Here is a 15,668-nt window from a genome sequence, read left to right on the forward strand (position 1 = left end):
TAGAGGTTGACTAACATGACATTCATTAAGATCCGCAAAACAAACTATTAATACCTTGATTATTCCATTGTATACCCTTGGCATATACAGGCTGTTTTTACAATCCAAGGGCAGTGGACACACCCACCTCTCAGTTCACAATACTCTTAATATCAAAGGTAAGTTTCAATTACAGCATATAGCCCCATAGTACGCCACAAGAAGTTTTTTTTTCCCGCATGTGCATGTTACATCGCAGCCAGCGTGGAGACCGCACAGCACAAGAGCCCCCTGGCACTCCCTAGACCTCACTGTAAAAAGTCTCTATTCCTTATTCGGCTTTCCATTTGGGTTTTGAGACAGTCTGTATCTTAAGACGAGTTCAGTCGTCGCTGAGTTGAATGGGCTGTAGATATTGTCATCTCCTGGGATATTACGGTATTCTACAGACATCTTGTATTCAACAATGAAACTCCATGAATCATTGCTTCACAAAGCACTGACCACATACACAGAATAATAATTTTTTTTCTCCCTTCATTTTTTCCAAGGAAAATACCAACCATTTCAAAAACATAGGCCTTTAAAATTTCCCAAAATATATATGACAATTGATTGACATAATATTTATTTGTAAAAGTCAACTTTCTACATTGTCCAATTCATTACTGTAACAATTTGCCTAATTTTCATGCTTGTACACCATTTGACCCCTGACCTGAAGTACAAAGTAAAAAAAATTATTCAAATCCCAAGCCAAGAGTAATTTTAACATGCAGTGAACAAAATGACAATAATCTGGACATTAAACAATTTATGACTTTTTATCTCACTGAATACCCAGTTGCCAAATGGATGAAATTTCACCGCTGCAAATCACGCATTTAACACACGTCTGATTCACTTAAGGACTTGTGAAAAATTCACTTACAGAAATGACAAAAATTCTCTACAAAAGAGGAAATTTCAAAATTTTAACTTTTTCTTAAGGCCATTATCTCATTCCTGAAAATTGCGCATTGAATTTTGTTATATTGGAAACTGCCAACGCAAGATGCAGAATACAAACACGAAAAGATATGAGGTCAAAACTAGCAATGTAGTTTTCTGGCAGTAACAAACCTACTGTTGCTACTATGTTGTAAAAATGTTTCATATTTTGCCCAATTAGTTTCATAGACACATGTCGTTTTTCCTGCATGTCTTCTAAGATTTCTTGGACATAGAAATACATGAACTATATGACAAAATTCTGAAATTTCCCAAAAATATGTTTTTGAGTCACCTTTTCTATTAAAAAAACTCTCAACCTTAAGCTGGCACTACGATATTTTGAAATTTTTGAAATATTTTCTGACAATTCAGATTTTATGAATTCAGATTCAAAAACGGCATCTGCTCATTTTTCATTCGGGTGAAATTTGCATAACAATGCAAGCACCAAAGCAAGACGAAGACATTCTTGCTTGACACCTCAAGTTGACAGTAAAAATTCCAAGAAGGGCAGACGCGGCCGATAAATTTTAGTGTTCCTGTTTAATATTGTATGCATACAGCCAACAGTGGCATGAACACTTTTAATCTTTTATGGCCCACTTTGTGTTCGGGTCCCCAAGTGAGTTCGAAACCTTCAAGATTCTGATTAATTCTCATCATGCCAAACTTTATTACAACGCTAGGAGGTGTATATATGGCTAAAATGGCCATTTAACATGAAATTTTAGTATCATAATATTAGTTATTTATCAATTCAACTATTCAAGGGTTTCAAGAAAGTTCACTTCTTTCTTTATTACAACTCAAGGAAACAAGTATGCAGAAAATGAGTTATTTACCTAAGTGTATACTTTGCTGACGGAAATATTCACCAGTTTGTTTCATAATCCAGGATAAAAAATCAGAGCTCTAGCCTCACCAAGGAAACTGTCCAGTAGAGTTTATGAAATTCCTTCAATTTACCTGTATTTCAAATACAAAACGGTCACCATCCTCCATCAAACTTGACAGTTAAAAATGACATTTTTGAATTTCATGAAAACAAGCAAGTGAAAACATTTTCATGCAGTTTTCAAAATGACTCAAATCAAGCTACAACGCAAGCAAAGAATTTTTCAAATTTTTTAGAATCCAAAAATTTGATCTGAGTTGTTCTCTCGAAATGAAAATTAAAATCTTTGGCGCATTTGAGGTTCTGTCACTACGCTACACCAGATTTTGAGGAAAAGTTCATGAGAAATGAACAGCTCACAAGAGGAATTATACTTTAGAAATTTCATTTTTCTGAGTCGCAAACCTGTAACACTACCAAATCAGTGAAATTTACCTATATTATTTGAGTAAGAAACGATTTTTATTGGCTGCAACATTTTGTAGAGAAACATGTCTTTGAATTATTGGATCATTCTTTCAAATAAAAGCACATAGATGGAACAAAATAAAGGCAGGGATACATAGGGCTCTAAATGTTGGAGGTCGTGTCTTGTGCTTTTTGCCAGATTCTTTTAAAGAGCTCCTTACCCAGAAATGTTACAGTTTGTATCATGTCACTGCTCATGATAGTCTTGTCTTTACCCTTTCAACACCATGGTTTGGCCCAAAACCCATTGTTATTAATGGTGAGTGTGGACCTGCTTACAGGCAATGTGGGGGAAACAGGTTGCTGCACATCAGGAAGGGAAAAAAAGAGCAGTTGGATCACTTAATCCATCCATCACGCTTTATAATTGGTATTCTTAGCATGATTTGAGTTGAGTTTGTGTTGAACGATGTTTTTTTTTTGTGTGTGTGCATGGAGGGGGGGGGGGAGGAACTGCTCCTGTTATTAAGTGGAAATCAAAGGACATTAATATTCACGACTTATCATAAATCAATGAAGGATTAAAGAATACGCCAAGACAGTGACCTTTGACATTCACCATTGCTGTGTCGACCAACGCTAATACCGCTAATACCGAGCCGTAATCGCAACTTCAAAGTAACATGCAATCGATTGCCTGGAGTGTTGGTAATTCTCTGTTCTTATACACACAGAATAGCTTCATCAAATCATCTTTCAAAATGCTAAGATCATTTGAGTTGAATTGCAAGACGAAAAAGAAACTAATATCATTGATAGATTAGCTACACAGCACGAAAATGCAGTAATATTGACAAATGAATGTAAGTCCCATTTGAAAACAACTCCATTACGGACTGACAATCACAGAAAGTTGAAAATATGATTGAATTTTTCATTTCTGTATGGTCCCCCGACAACAGCACAGTCCCACGCCTACACGTTTAAATCCTTTGTGGATTTCTCATTCCCATATTTTCTTCTGGACTGACAGTTGCACAGCGGCAATCGGGCAACTAGCGTCTTGAAGGAGATAATCCCATTTATTTGAACAAAAGATTAAGATTGAAAGGGGTCATCATGACCCCGAGGTCAACAAACAACAGTTTATACATCCCAGTGGTACAAGTAACGGCTACATGTTCTGAGGACGTCCGGACAGAGTGACAAGCCATTGTGATATTCCAAGTGTACTGTAGATTATCACTTATAGAAAATTAATTTCATCGCTTGCTGGATGTACAAATATGATTAATTTACACTCTATCACTCTATAATCAAGTCATTTACAATCCATCCCATACAAGTCCTTAATCTACGGTAGGTGCAGTGTACCCAATGAACATAACCTGACTTCAGAGGGTAATAGATGCAAAGGGGAATCAGATCATTAATTTATCGATTCCTTTTTTTTGCACTCCAAGCCAGGCAACATTTAGATATTATTCCCTAAGATTTTTCTTCGTTCAGCGAAGGAAAATACGAGTGACGTAATGACCGTGTCACCACAAGTCGAAGACGAGTGGTGACACGGTCATTACGTCACGAGTATTTTCCGAGCTGAACGAAGAAAAATATTAGGGAATAATATACTTATCACATGCACAAGCCAAGAATTCGTTATTTTTTGCAAAATAAAATAAGTTTTCCATGAAGATTCCGCGTTTAAACTTTTGAACTACTTTAGAAATAAATATCAGTACGCCGTGCACAAGTTGTCAATCATTTCCAGTCGTCCGTCGTGTGCGATAGCGCTCACGTTCGTTCTTGTGTGGAGCAAATGACAGCTCTCGGTCTACACGTAGGCTGCCTTCCGCAAAGTTATACTCTATTTCAAAGATAGTATAGTCCTGGAAATTTATCACTGACGAAGATACGCTATTTTTCGGGAACAAATATCGACTGAATCTCGACGCGACGGTGCGAACACTGTAAACGTCGCGCCTGACCCTGTTTGCAATGCGTACGGAACCCACGGTATTCGCGACCAGCTTCGAGTCCGTTGTTTCCGCAAATAATTCACTTAATTCCTTCGGAATATACAGGCGGTACACTCTTGTGTTTACATTGTTCGGATTAGTATTGTCGTAGTCTGTGAAAATATCGATTTCATTACATGACTCTGATCGTGGGAGAAACATCGGCCGCCATGTTGTTTGTTTACATATTTACGAGCACACCGAAGATCGACACAAAAAAGGTCCGACGCACCCAAATTGATGACATAGACGCGGGTTGTCGTGACGTAAAACGACCAGAGAATAAATCCCGTATTTTTTGTTCGGAGACGACAAACTTGGCTTGTGCATGTGATAATAAAATTTAGATGTTTAGGCCTGTGTAATTATTCTTTTTTGTATCCAATCAAAATTTTGAAAGGTAAGTGGGTCAAGCTCTTCAAAATTCAGCCACAAAAGTTTCACACAAAACACACACACACACACATTTTTTTACATTAATTATTGTTTCCATGAAATACGAGCACCTATTCAAGATTCAAAGCAGAACTTTTTTCCCACTTCGGATCCATAATTTACAATGCAACATGACAACCAGTAAGCATGTAGGCACTTTTAAATACACTTTTCAAAAATTGTCAACAAAGGTTTGTCCACGCAGAAAGCTTAGTAACCCAGTAGAGCCCTATTCAAATACCTTGGCTTTTTCTTTCTTAAAAATTCGAGAAATCTATATACACCAGGACTCCAGAAAAAGAGTTTTTAAGGCCTTGTTTATTTACTGAGTTTTTTCCACTCTAACCAATTCAATATTCATTATTTATTATTATTTATTTATTTATTCTGTCACATGCTCAATTTTCAATTTTTCTCTTTCACTCAATCAGATTATTCATATATGTTTATTTTAAACTATTGATACAGCTGTGTATTTTGTCAATTTTTTTGAAAAAAATAAAATCAAGATTCAATAAATTACTGCAATCTCATTTTTTCAGGAGGAATGTTTTGAGTAAAGCTCAATGCATATAAGGGTCATATATTTTGACCAAAATTTTTCTAATACATTTCTGATCTACCACCTGTAGCAGTTAACTTTGAAGTTTGAACAGAGTAGATAAAATTCTTACCATCTTATATTTGTGAAAATGAAATTTCATTTTTCCCGTAGAATTAACATAGAGATAGTGGCCATTTAGAATTTCAAATGCTGGTAAATTTTAGGTAATGTGTTTCCTTGTACCCAAAATTTGGATGGTGTTTCCTGACTTCTAGTCTGATTTTATATTCTGAATAATTAAAAGTTTACGAAGGGAAAGATTGAGCAAACGTTTAAGTCTTTCATTTTCGAGTGCTATCTTAAGCTCATTCATGGAAATCATCATTAACCTTTTGACTGTTGTATTTTTCCCACCAAAATTTTAGTGCAACATTTTACCAATTTTTATGAACTTTTCTGTAATTTTTCTGATAATTTTGGACCAAATGAGAATGCTATTTTATCATCCACAGTTTTTTCAAAATTTAGCAAAAATCTGACAAAAATTAACTGAGTTATACTTTATAAGAGCAACAAAATTGACCTTGGCGCTCAAGGGGTAAAAATCACCTCTTCTATTACCAATACTCATAGATTTGTTATTTACATATATTTGTGTGACCATGATGATGCTGCAGTTATTGTTGTCTGTTCAACGTTTCAAAGCTGAATAACTCTGTGATATCAAGCCCAATGTTATGACATAAGCTTGGACGACATGTAGAAAATACTGGAATACTACACCTCCTGTGCTGCCATATTGAATCTTCAAGTTCAACATTAAAAGCAGTTACCGCAATCCTGTATCTTGATGACTACAAATGACATACATGATAGGTTACTGGCATAACTTGTCCTGATATCATTCTGAAGACTGATGCCATATTAGACTTTAAAGGGCCAGTTGCTGTAATTTTTCATGATTTTTCCAGCTATTTTTGTTCTGTATATCAATCACAATATCTTGTTCTGCCGCCCCCCCCCCCCACCAAAACCAAAACATGTTAAACCACAGTAACCGTAAGTTTGATAGCACAGCGTCTACATGAAATGCACTATTATTGTGTACATTTGACTTCTAGTCCGGACCAGAATTCACTTATCAACAACAACAATGCAGTCTACACACGTACAGGCTGAGTTGACAAGTTGAATGTTGTCTACGCTTTGGGGAGTAGAACAAGAAGCTGTAAGTTGACATTCAATTCAAAAATGAGTGACAAATCATCAACAGTTACAGCTACACTTTGGGTGACAATTGTTTATATCAAAGTCCCTAATTTTGGATATATTTTTTCATTGTCCATCAGTGTCACAGATATAACAACACTGCATAACGGATGAAATATCCTGATGATTTATGGTAACTTGCAAACCAATGTACCCTCCAAGTCATACTCTCACAACATTGATTCAAGTAAATTTTCTTTTACTTTTGAAAGAAAATTTTGCCTATACTGAGTGCATGGGTATAAAACCTAAGAAATTTCCTCTTTCCAAAAATTTTTACACTGACTCAAAATTTCAGAAACATCACAAGGTACCAGGGCCTAAGGCACACCGTCGCTCATTAGATGTTGTACACTTGGTGCCAAGACGAGAAATTTGCATAACACAGGATTAAGAAACTTTCATTTCCAAATTTTCTACCCTTACACTGACTCAAAAACTTGAGAAATATCACAGGTTACGAGGCACACTGTTAGTTACTGGTGTGATGTTTTTCACTTGGAGCCAAGACGAGAAATTTGCATACCATAGAACGGCGACATATGCATTAGACAAACAAATTGGCACCATAAGGACTTAGATGCAGAGATGCTAGATAGCAGATCTTCTGTGCTTTGCGCCGAAACAAGCAGTGCCAGGAGGTTTTTCCGGAAGTGTGAAAGATTTCCTGTGACTAGATATGGCTTCGCCGGTGATCTCTGAAAAAACTGACAAAAGTTTATCGCTTTGGCTTTGCGGATCACGCTCATCTGCCACTTTTATTCACCAATTATCAAGTTGCAGAACGAAACAAAGCGCTAAGATGCGAACAGACTCTGAGATCAAACCATCTAGAGCAATTTTAAGACTTCTTGTTTGAGACGTGGCGTAGGCTTTCAACAGAGAGAATATCACCACCCCAGTATTGAATTACTTTTTGAATCAATTACACTTTTCTAAGCCTCTTCTGACTGCTAAAATTTTAATTCATTTGCGATCTCCTAACTTGATTCGATGTTAATCAGCTCAGGAAACATCCTTCATTAAATTTTAAGCAACTTTAAAGAACATCAAACCTTGCAGAGTATATCAGATTCTGTAAAGTTTCCTGGAAGACACCCACATTGTTACTTTTTTCCAACTTTACGGCTTTCTCTTTGGACACAAGCATGACATTTCAAGGATTAATCACCATTGCAACCCGTGTTATTTTGTTGAAAATTATGCTATGCATCCAACAAGATATTTTAACACTAGGTGTGGACAGATATGACATAACCATGGACAAATATAACCTGCTTGTGACAGATATTAACCTTATGTGTGACAGATGCAACCATACAGTACCTTATGGGTGACAGATACTACCTCATGGGTAGCAGCCATAACCTTATGGGTGACAAAATATTACCTTATGGATGACAGATATTACCCTATGGGTAACAGATATTGCCTTACGGGTAGTAGATATTGCCTTATGGGTAACAGATATTGCCTTATGGGTGACAGATATTGCCTTATGGGTAGCAGCTTTAACCTTACGGGTGACAAATATACAATGTAACCTCATGGTGACAGATAGCCTCATGGTGACAGATATTATCTCATGGGTGACATACCGGTATATTACACAGTGGGTAACAGTGGATACAATCATAATCCTACATGTGACAGATAAAACCTTTCCGTGAGAATAAATATGGATTGCGAAATAAAACAATATAGCCTTGTACAGGGTGAGTAATACTTAAAACCAGTGCACAATGATGGAGGTATCGAACAAGTAAGCCACTACAAGCACCACATCTACACATGAGGGATGTCAATACCAACAAAAATGGATGTATGTTTTAAGGCTTTCCACATAGTGAAAATTTATTGTTTGGTAGAGTACATCATTATTTTGCTGGGTGGCTTTCATTAACTTGACCTGATAGTGGCAGATGGACTTGACAAGAAAGACTTTATTTCCTTCCAACTGCTGGGTCACTGATCAAAGGCAGAGGAGCAAGAAGACATCAGGTCCTATAGTGCCTATGGTGACCATGCAGTGGTTTCCTGATTAAGGCTGCATGTATTTTGGAAAGCAATTACTTGCGTAACACGCAGCAATGCATTCTGGGAAAAAACAACCTTCAGAAATTGTTGCCACACCTACCTACCCCGATGTAATCTGGGTAATTTGATGATCTGTAAGCCAGGACTCCTCTGACGATGACAGAGTTTGAAATTCTGAGAAATAATGGAGGTAAGAAAGTGACACCACAAAATTTGAAGATCAATTCGGGGAAAGCTTGAACTGACTACCGCTTTGGAGAGATTCACACGCAACCAATATTTGGTCCAATGGATGAAAACTTTTGTCACAAAGCTCACACAAACGGAACAGAGGAAAAGGAGCAGTAATTTGTGGAGTTCAATTCTTGCAATCTTAACCTTGACATCATAAAGACATACATGTATTTTCACAAGGACATCCGTAAGCTGATTTGCAGTGAAATACACACTGAGGCAAAAATCGTAATCTACTTATAAAACAGAGGGGTATTGTAATTCCCGGAGTATGACTCATTCGAAGGCAGCAGGAGTGAAACACAGACTTTTACAAATTGACAATATATCACTGCCCTCGCCTAATCCGTGTAATCCCGCCGATTATACCAGCATGACAACCATAAAACTCTTACACCGATGCGCTGACTATAAGACTCTTAAACTGACACAAGTGTTTTATACTCTTCTCGCACAGGCCTTATGACGGCAACCTCCTACGAAGCTGAAGACAGCTTGGATATGTAACAAGAAACTGCAGTAGATAAGATCAGAGTTCTCTCAAAGTAAGTTGTAGAAAGCATTAATGGCAATCAACTTGTGTATATCAAAAGGCAAGTTGCCCATTTTCTCAAATATTGCTAACCATATGGTCCCCTGACGAACAGCCATTACAATTTATACTTTACGTCAATGATGAATAAATATAGATACATTTAAGGTTACGAACAATGTAACTTCACAGTTTTTACAGTTCATCATGTTCATGAGTTCACAGGTTAGTGAGTAATTATCAGTTTAGGTTTTCAATGGTGTGAAAACCGGTAGATTACGCTGACGTGATGAGTGGGAGTTAATTGCAAAGTTCAACACCTGATGTGACATGGTGACTGTTCAATTCGCAAGACACAAAAATAAAATATGTACTACATTTCGCATCGTAATTTGTCCCGCTTTTTTTTTGCAAACTGAATAAAAATTACCAACTCCATACTCTGAAAAATACGAAGACTATAGCACGCAAGAAGTAAGAAAGACACTGTCAAGATTTCAATCCATTGTTTATTGATGCTGGGCCAGAGTACACCGTTCTTTCACCATAACTATCCCGCGATGCATTATCCGTGTGTCGTCGGAGCAACGGATTGATGATTTTATACGAATGCCGGTGAGATCATATTTTTGATTTGTTGGATCTGAGAATAAGCCCCTGGGTTGACTGAATCATCGAACGCACCAAGACGTTTTTTTATTATTGGTATTAGCCATTAAATGAAATGTCACCCCGTCATCTGTCATCATTTCAGATTGCTAGCAGCAGTCTACATGTAATCTCGGAATTACAAAGACGTTAAACTGTTGTCCTCCTTTCTAATGCTTGATGAAGAAACAGCGTCAGACGAGTATCACCAAGTTTTTCCAATCGCGTTGAACTTTAAACAGTGACAATTATTTTGAGAGAACGAACATGGACATGCGACAAATTTACTGAGATTCTTTATCTTTCAATTAATTTGATGTTGTAATATTTTTTGACACTCCTCAATAAAATGTGTGTTAATTGTCATATATATTTGCAATTTAATAAAATAAAATTAAACGGAGCAATGTACATGTATGTGTTTTTATTGTTGTCATAGACAGTATGGGAGACAGTATGGGAGACAGTTGCCCCCTTTTGCAAGGCCCCTCGCTAAGTCGCGGCCCTCGCTAAGTCGCGGTTTTGGCTATGGACCCCGTCACCCGCGACTTAGCGAGGGTCCACTGTATCTCTTTCCTTCCACTCTGTATCGAGAAAATATCACATATACTGTGTGTATGATATTGGTATCGGGCTGACATGTAGAAACTTACAGAAATTCTTAAATTGGTGCAACAGGTGTGGAAGTTTTGTAATTTAAAGATTTTCTAGAATGAACATGGTGTGGAATGATTGATGACGCAGATAAGACGCAGAGGACAGCCTCATCATCTTTATAATTCTCATTGTACATGTCATCAAGGTTCTTCCAATCACAGCTGATGATGATGGTGATAATGGTGATCAAGATTAACATGGAGATGATGCTGATGCTGCTGGTGCCCATGATGGTGATAATAATGATGGTGATACTACAATGATATATGATGAAATGACAATGATGATGACAATGATCAAAATGATGATGATGAAGATGATGGCGATGATGATGTTGATAGTGATGATGGTGGTGGTGGTGGTGATTATCAAAATGATGACGATGACAAGGATTGTGATTGATGTGAGGATGAAGATGAGGATAATGACAATGATCAACGATGGTTTCTGGAAGAGTTTCCACTCTGGGCATCTGGGAACTACAGGGTTACCTGGGTTAATTTTCAATAAGGTAAAAACAAATGCTGTGATGTAAACCTTGCTGTAATTTACACTCTATGTAATAATATGATACAGATAAAACACACCCTGTGCAGCACATCTATATGCTAATCATCTTCACTATCATTGTTATCTCGGGCATAAAGACTGTTGTGATTACAGATGACAATAAAACTTTGATGATGAAAATGATATTGATAACAATGATATTGATGATTATCTTCCTGGTATTCCTGGCAAATCTAGACACTGCCATGGCAATGAGTCTTCACTTCCAGGTTTTGGATTCGCTGTACAATCCCTTAAAGCCCAATACCTGTCTCATTTTACATTTTGCTCACAAAAAAAATACCACTCAATCTTCAGATAGATGTTTTTGATTCCCGTTATTAAGCCATCTTGTCTTTTGACATGTCAATATTTCATATCCATGGCGACTGATTCGGTCGATTATTCATTGTTACTCTGTACTTGCTCGCAGTGGCCATATATGACTTGCAAGTTGAAAAAGATTTGATGGTTAAAATCTTAGTTATGTGTTCGTGGCCGATATTTGAAATCTTTGCTCGCACTTTGGCAAGCATTGTTACATAAGTTGTTTTTGATTTTGCACCATCTTAAAAAGGCAAAACGATAGAGCTAATGGAACTTTAATATTAAGCAGGAAATGATCTGAGACTGTATATAGTAGGTGAAGATTATTTTTTCATTTAGGTTGTGCAACTCCCACACCCAGCATAATCTTAACTTACCTTAAATTGTTGGTAGAGGTGAAGGTCTAGGAATTGAAAAATTCAGAAAGCAACAAGTGAGGAGTGACACTAAGCTGAACAGTAGTTGGTGATATTCTAAAGCTGGTTGAATTGACAGTGGACATGGTCCACACACTCAAACTCACTTAAACTTCAAGGACTTTGAGGTTTTAAATACCATTTTACAGATATCATTTTACAATATGTCATTTTTACATATCATTCTACATTTTACTTTTCAATATCACGACTGACCATCATATCGTTTTTGAAAGTTGTGGGTGGATTATCAATTATCCAGGACTTTCCGGGACTCAAATTTTCCAGGACTTCTCAAGGACCTCAGGGGGGGTTTTAAACTTTGAGGACTGTCAAGGATTTTCTAGGAGCATATGCACCCTTAAGGGAGCCAGTGATAGAGTGGGAGGGAGGGAAGAAGTGCTCCATATTGAGAAAAAAGTGGGCACGGAAGAAAGACACAGAATCCGGTTGTGTTTGCCGGCTACTGGTTCTTATTTACATGTAACACCCCTGCACATGTATATCACAAATCCTTGTGATGAACCGATTACCAATATCAAATTAACCTACCTGACAGCTAGATAAAGGCACTTCTGGAGAAAACCTCTTCCCAGAAAACTTGAGTCACATGAAAAATCTTGACTTTACATCCACCTTTTTAACGAAACCAACAGCAAACACAAGCCGATAATATGCAATATATATCTTCGTCCTTCTTCCACTGAAATTATTCTTGACTTTTAAACTCCTGAGTTGAATGACCCTGTGTTGTCAAACCTGTAAAATGCAATCAAAAAGGTGGTTTGGAAATCAATTATCAACATCATTTCCACATAGCTTCATTCTGATTATTCTGAAATCCAAAAGTAAAATGAAATTATATATATATATATACAGTATATATATATATATATATATATATATATATATATATATATATATATATATATATATTTTTTTTTTTTTTTTTTTTTTTTTTTTTTTTTTTTTTTTTCCCCCCTTTCCTTTTTTTTCTTTTTTTTCATTCAAACATTGACAGCTCCCTCACAAACAGACCACTTCAACATTAAACAGACGTCAGAGACTTTCTTCCCATACAGAAGAGAAAGACACCAAATACGGGACAGACAGAGACCTATGCATGATACACATCACAAAGGAAAATATTATTAGGTTATTCACAAAATACCTGCATTTACATCAGGTACATCATGCAGTAGAGGTATTCTCAGGTTGTTTTTAGGACAAAATTGTATTGTACGATTGACGAAAACAAAAATCTATTCAGTGAATAACATTATTATCATATACCTTTTTTAAGTCAAATTCCACAAGGAAAGTTGAAAACATCATGTCTTCAAAATGCCCTGTACATAAACATTTCGTCCCACAAATAATGCAACCAAACTAGGTACACATCTGGCGTCTCATCTAAGTGTACCGAACGAAATAGTCACCCACACTGGTTAGCAGAATTATTTTACTATAATTCATAGTTTTGCCCAGTCTTTGTGTACTGTGTGACTTCATTCTTGTGAGATACATGTTTTATTTTAAAAATGATGATATTGCTTAAATTTTCTCGGTGTTCACAAAATAACTCATGGGGTCAAAGGTCAAATGGCTTCCAATAGCATCCAAAGTTATTGGAATGGGCATCATTGTTATTGGATTCTGCATCTAGTAATACAGAAATTTACTTCACAATGAAACTTCATGGGTTACAGGCATAAATGTATAATGATAGACAGTATTTTACATATAAGATTGCATATCAACTGATTGACCAATCACAGGAGCCCATATTGCGGCCGTTTGCTAATCACTAGTGAACAAGGGTGAACAGTTGAATGGCTTATCAGAACAGTAACTGACATGCCTCACGCTATTTAAGTATGCTTGACCAATCATGAGCAGGTCGGATTTACCAGAGTACTGCCAAATGATTTGACCTCATGGTAGTTCGTGTGTCGAACTTGAAAGACTTAAACTGTTGCTCAAACTTTTCATAATGAAACTTTAACCATTCCATTTTGAAATCAAGAATAAAATCAAGGACCACCATACAAAATTTGGTACTGGAGAAACAATTTACCAAATATTTACCGACATTAAGAATTCAAAATGGCTGTGATTCCTGTGTTAACTCTATAGGAAAAAGATTAAATTTTTCATTTTCACAAAAATAATTCAGTGAGTTTTTTATTGACTTCATGAGCTTTAAAATAAGTCTCTACAACTTACAAGTAGTCGACCGAAAAGTATTGAAGGTTTCAGGAGTCTGAATATCTGTCCTGGAGGCACATTCAAATCTTAAATGTCACTGCACCGAAGCAAATGGGTGACTGCACACTGAATTCGGTTTAGAAGAATCAGTTCAACAAACCAACATACAGAGACCATACATCATACACAACACATGAAAAATAATTATGCATGAACGACCAAAAAACCACCTGTTGATTGTATTGAAAGTTACAGTGTATGTGTACCCAGTCTTATTTCTTGCTTCTCAGACTGTTTGACTTTGCATATAAAGAATATCATTTAAACTGCCTGTAAATCTTATCAAGTTAAGGAACTGCGTTTTTTCCTCCATTGAACTAAAGATATTTTATTTGTATTTGCACTCACTATCTCTAGTTGGACAAAGAGCTATCAAGTCTGCAGGTATATCTATAGCTGCATGTTTATTTAAGCAATAAAGCATACCCAGCGATGGTATACCACAAGATTTTGACCAGTTCACGACATATTAGCACGAGCGATAGCGAGTGCATATATGAAGTGAACTGGTCAAAATCGAGTGGTATACCTTCGCTGGGTGTGATTTATTGCTATTATATCATAACAGTATATTGAAATTCTCGCATAGAACGTCAAAAAATGGATTTGGCTCTTGCCGAGAGTTCACGCCGTGTGCCAGCCGTGGTATATCGCCAATATACCACGGTTCTTTTCGCGTCTCGACCGATCAGATCGCTGTATTTGAGCGTTCAATATACTGGTATGATATAATATGAATCACTGCATTAAAGTGCTAAAGCCCTACATTTGAACAGAACATCTATATATGGTCAAAAGCAGACTAGACATGTAGATAACATAATTAAATTGATAAAGTGTATGTAAATTGTAGCTGTGAGTAACCTTTTCTTATTCACATTTGTGTCTGGTACATATGCAAATTCCACATGCCTTTTTAAAATGCAAATTTCAATATCGTCTGATGGTGATAGTGATACTACAGAAGGTCAAATGAAAATTGAAATGAAAAAAATTGAATGCCATTATGAACAATTTTGAACTTTTCCATTATTTAAACTGTATTTCTTGGAAAGTTCTTCCTAATGACACATGCTATCAAACGGAAACTTTTTTTTTTGCCACAAGAACCTTTGAAATTTATAGAACAGATGTAGTTTGTTTTACATGCAATATGCAATGCAACACGCAATCGGTCAGTGAAAGCACTGTTTGGTAATAAACATAACCTGTCAAAACTTATTGGCCCTGCACCGAACACGACACGATCTGAAAATAGCCTTCTAGAAATTTTTTTAAGACGACAACCAGCTGTAAAGTGCAGCTCTATATAGACAATGTGGTCAATCTTCAAACAACCGGTACGTCTCATGAATAAAAATGTCGTTATTGACGTTTTATCGTTTTTAAACCTGGCAGTTGGTAAAAAACATGGTTTGTGTGATACGGTTTTGGTAAGTTTTTGCTGTCTGTTGGAACA

At 36.5% G+C, this 15,668-nt stretch overlaps 1 protein-coding gene across 1 annotated transcript in view; it reads right to left on the reverse strand.

Annotated features, from left to right (window-relative positions):
• LOC139129591 (roundabout homolog 1-like) overlaps nucleotides 1-15,668 on the reverse strand; it is a 364,964-nt gene that overhangs the window by 271,868 nt on the left and 77,428 nt on the right. Inside the window, exon 2 of the mRNA XM_070695246.1 lies at nucleotides 12,494-12,700. The gene's annotated coding sequence lies outside the window, so the exon portion shown is untranslated. The remainder of the gene's footprint in view (nucleotides 1-12,493; nucleotides 12,701-15,668) is intronic.

Source organism: Ptychodera flava, chromosome 3 (assembly GCF_041260155.1).
Source record: "Ptychodera flava strain L36383 chromosome 3, AS_Pfla_20210202, whole genome shotgun sequence".
NCBI classification, from domain to species: domain Eukaryota; kingdom Metazoa; phylum Hemichordata; class Enteropneusta; family Ptychoderidae; genus Ptychodera; species Ptychodera flava.